Genomic DNA, 4432 nt, shown 5'->3' with positions numbered 1-4432 from the left:
GTCACAATAGAGAAACCTTCTCTAGAGACAGAATGCTCAAGCTGTCACATAAACACCTTTCTAGAAGGTGCTGCAAATGCATATAGATCCAGCCTGCTTGCTTTTTAACAGACATAAAAAAGCAAAAATATAAAGCATAAATCAATGCATGTTTTTCTATATTACAGCATCCTGTGCATCACTGACATTAAAGCTATGTTTTTTTGCATTTGTATTTTGTATATATGTGTAAGTAGTCAATGAAAGGTAGATGCTCTCATTATACTTTTGCATAATGATGGCTGTAATGGATAGAAATAATAGTCTACTTCAATCTTTATACAAACTAAAATTTTCAAAGGTTCAGATCTGGGTCAAATAAACTTCTTACTGGGATGCCTGGGTGGCTCAGCGGTTGAGCATCTGCCTTTGAGCAGGGCGTGATCCCGGGGTCCAGGATTGAGTCCCAAATTGGGCTCCCTGCAGGGAGCCTGCTTTTCCCTCTGCCTATGTCTCTGCCTCTCTCTGTCTCTCATGAATAAATAAATAAAATCTTTAAAAAAATATCTTACTAAATTTCTTACTAAAACATCATAGTCCATGTCATGTGCATATATAGAAAATGTAGACAATGTTTTACTTCTTAGTTTTACCAATATATTTACATCACTTTAATGTCAGTTATTTTTTAAAGTTCAATTTTGGTGACAAAATTATGTTTATGACTCATTTGAAAAATATCTAGTAAAATTTGAGACTGAATTCTATGATGACAGTGACTATAATCATTAATAATTTATCTCCTACTAGGTTAATGATTTCATGCTAGATAGGCTAGGAGAGACATATAAATATTAGGAATTCAAATCATGTTATCATACTCTTCATATAATATGTGAAATATAGTAGTAACGAGATAGTTTGAGTAGGCATTATAAAACCAAGCCTACAATACTGACTCCACATTCATTTGTTGACATATTTCCATTCATTTTAAAGCCAACTCTGATAATCCCCTAGTTAATTCTGTTATACAAAATTTCTCATCATTAAAGCTAAATATTTTCAATCTTAGGAGATTTTACTGTGGTCAATGTCACACTCAGCTGTCGGTTGGGGCAGCCTGAGTGGCCCAGCGGTTTAGCGCCACCTTCTGCCAAGGGCCTGATCCTGGAGGCCCGGGATCGAGTCCCACATCAGGCTCCCTGCATGGAGCCTGCTTCTCCCTCTGCCTGTGTCTCTGCCTCTCTGCCCACCCCCCCTCTGTCTCTCATGAATAAATAAATAAAATCTTTAAAAAAATAAAATGTATGCAAATTGTTAAAAAAAAAAAAAAAGAAGTTGGTTGCTACCCTGGCATCCATACCTTCTATTCTTTGTCAATAATACTCTGATTTTCCTTGGAGACTTTATTCCTCCCAAATCTTTAGCCATATGGCTGAGATGGGAATGGTGCCTATGTCTAGCCTTTGAATTAAGTTCTGCAATTGGTTCAAGAATGGAAATATAGAGAACAAGTCTCATAATATGTGCACAAACTACAATAATTGATCTCTTTTTAGATGATATGTTTTACCTTAAGTATTTTGTAAACAGAAGGAGAGGCACCATATAGAGCCTGAGAATAAAGCTAACCCAAGTGGAAGCAGAGAGACAAAAGAGAAGCCAGATCTTGGTGATAATTGTTTAAACAGGTGGTGGGACCAGTCCTCACCCAGAACTAGCTGTACCACTGGCCTTTGAAGATAAAGCCAGTGTGTAACTCTTTTGTTCATTTGTTTGTTTTAGCTGTTTGAATATCATTTTCCATTGCACGTAACTAAAAGAGTTTTAACTGACATAGAAACTGACAACCTGATTTCAGAATTATATGAGGTTATGACATGTATGCATCTAAGAGATAACACAGCAGATCAAGTTATTTCTGCATTTAAAAAAGTTATTGAATACCTACTTATTCCAAGCTATATAGTAATGCTGAGGTGACAGGGTAAACAAAATATTCATGGCTCTTCCCTCAGAATGTTCTGCTTAAAAAAATTTCATTCACTTTGATTTTGAAAGGGCTTTGAAGAAGAGGACTAGAAGCTCCAGGAGGCTGATCACAGGGGAATAGACCTGCTCTGGGCTGTATTAATTCCCACAAGCTGCCCTGGTAACTACAAATTGGGTGGCTTGAAACAACAGAAATCTATTCTCTCAGTTCTAGAAGCCAGAATTCAAAAACCAAGGTGTGGCCAGGGACTTTGAAGGTTTTAAGGAGAATTTTTCACTGCCTCTCCCTGACTGTTGGTAGCTGCAGCAATCCCTGGGATTCCTTGGCTGGGAGCTGTCTCACTCCAAACTCTGCTTTCAGTGCCATATGGGCTTCTTCCCTGTGTCTCTGTGCCCCCAAATCTTTCTCTCGTTGGGGGATCAGGACTCCAATGTATCTTTTTGTCTGACACAATTATCCACCACAGGGTGTTAGGTAAGACTTCCTTGTCTGAGGTGATCATCCAGAGCAGACATCCAAGAATGGGAAATGAAAAACAGGGACATGTATTTTGCTGTAGGATGCATTTGCTGCCGTTCCCATTATTTCTGTCACAACCCATCCTTGCTCCTGTATTACCTTCCCATCTTTCATCTGCAATCCCGATACTGTAAGAGAGAGAGAAACCATGGAAGGGCAATTCCTAATGATGATAACAGAATCTCTTGGGCAGTCACTGAGCCACATGATAAATGAATCCTGCTTGCATATTTATTTCTAGAAAAATATTTTTTTCAAAGCTTTTGTTTAGAATAGGGGGTAGAGGGCAGCCCCAGTGGCCCAGCGGTTTAGCACCACCTTCAGCCTGGGGTATGATCCTGGAGACCTGGGATCGAGTCCCATGTCGGGCTCCCTGCATGGAGCCTGCTTCTCCCTCTGCCTATGTCTCTGCCTCTCTCTCTCTCTCTCTCTCTCTCTCATCTGTCATGAATAAATAAATAAAATCTTAAAAAAAAAAAAAGAAAAAAGAAAAGGGGGTAGAGCAATTAAGAATTTCTCTCTTTTTTTCCCGGAACATAAGATTGTATTTAATAGTTGTTTTGATCCTGGAAGAAATAAGCATGTAATCTGTTTTCTACCTTTAATTTTTACTGCTAATGTTAAACTATTAGCATATAAATTTTGTTAATTGCAGAAACTGCTTTAAAATTTTCTCAACTCAATGTTCTCAAAACAAAATTTAGATACTTTGCTGTGAACATTTCCAGAGACCCTATGTTTAGTCATCTCACATCAATGAGTTCCCTCAGTGACTAAGAGATTTTCTTCAGAACATAAACAGCCATGTCCCATGTAACTTTCCTCCTTCTCACCTGCCTACTAGTGGTAGACTTTATTGTCTTTTCTCCCACAGATGACTGGCACATGAGCTTTATTTAATACTTTAATACTTACTGACTGGCTGCAGGAATGGGTTGATCATGGAGGAGGGACAGCACTGCCACTGTTTTGCCTGCCCCTACGTGCACAACATCACCCACAAGGTAAGCAATCAGAAGTAATCAAAGCTCAAAGAACTGGATGATGTGCTTGGTGGAGCAGCTGTCTGGGAGAATGTTGACTCTACCACACAGTCATGACCTAAATGTGAACATCCTCGTGCCTATTTCATGTAGCTTCAGACCCGCTCTGCAGACGAGTCAATGATCACTTTCTACAAGTGCTGCAATGCTCAGTGTGGACACCGCTGGAGGGACTAGGGCCAGGATCCAGCTGTGTCACTGTCTGCGTACCTTGTTCCCTAGGGTGAATTCACAGCCAGGAGTGTGAACTGTTTGTCCTGAAGCATCTCTGCTGACATAGCCAAAAGCTTACCCTTTTACCAGAGGCTGGTCAGGGTACCAGCCCATCTGGGAGTCAGCGGATGAGCTCATTTATGTCCAGGGGGATTGTGTGTGTGGGGAAGGGTATTCATAAGTAAGTGTACTCTGTTTAATGTCCTGCTTGTGAATCTTGTACATATATTGGCTAATTGACATCTTTTCACCATTACCCTTCTTAAGTATGCACTCTGTTTTCACAATTAATAAAATAAAATTTTATAATATAGTACATTAGATGTATCTAAGTATTTAACTGTTAATTGTAAACTTATCATCTATTCTGAATATTTAATTAAAATGGAAAATCTAAAAAAAAAATACTTACTGACCATGGGAAAAATAAGCTAAAATTAAATTTTGAAAAAAAATTACAACTTGAGTTGTATGTGTCACTTCCAAATCAGCCAAAAAATATATTTTTTCTACTATTTAAACAAATGTCACCATGAACATAAAACATTTTATTAAGGTTGTGAAACCAAAGTACTTAAGATATTATGTATATACAGAATCTCACTATTATTTATTGAATCAGGTACTTTACTACATGCATTTTGCTGTCTGATATTCATGACCACTTTAAGAATAAAGTATT

The 4432-nt window shown here is 38.2% G+C and overlaps 1 pseudogene; it reads left to right on the top strand.

Moving 5' to 3' along the window:
• The first annotated feature begins 3405 nt into the window (after positions 1–3405).
• LOC102152447 lies at positions 3406–3890 on the top strand (annotated as a pseudogene).
• The last annotated feature ends 542 nt before the right edge of the window (positions 3891–4432 follow it).

The sequence above is a fragment of the Canis lupus genome, chromosome 7, assembly GCF_011100685.1.
Source record: "Canis lupus familiaris isolate Mischka breed German Shepherd chromosome 7, alternate assembly UU_Cfam_GSD_1.0, whole genome shotgun sequence".
Lineage (NCBI taxonomy): Eukaryota > Metazoa > Chordata > Mammalia > Carnivora > Canidae > Canis > Canis lupus.
The sequence above is the reverse complement of the archived record's forward strand: the minus strand, read 5'-3'. Positions and strand labels throughout refer to the sequence as shown.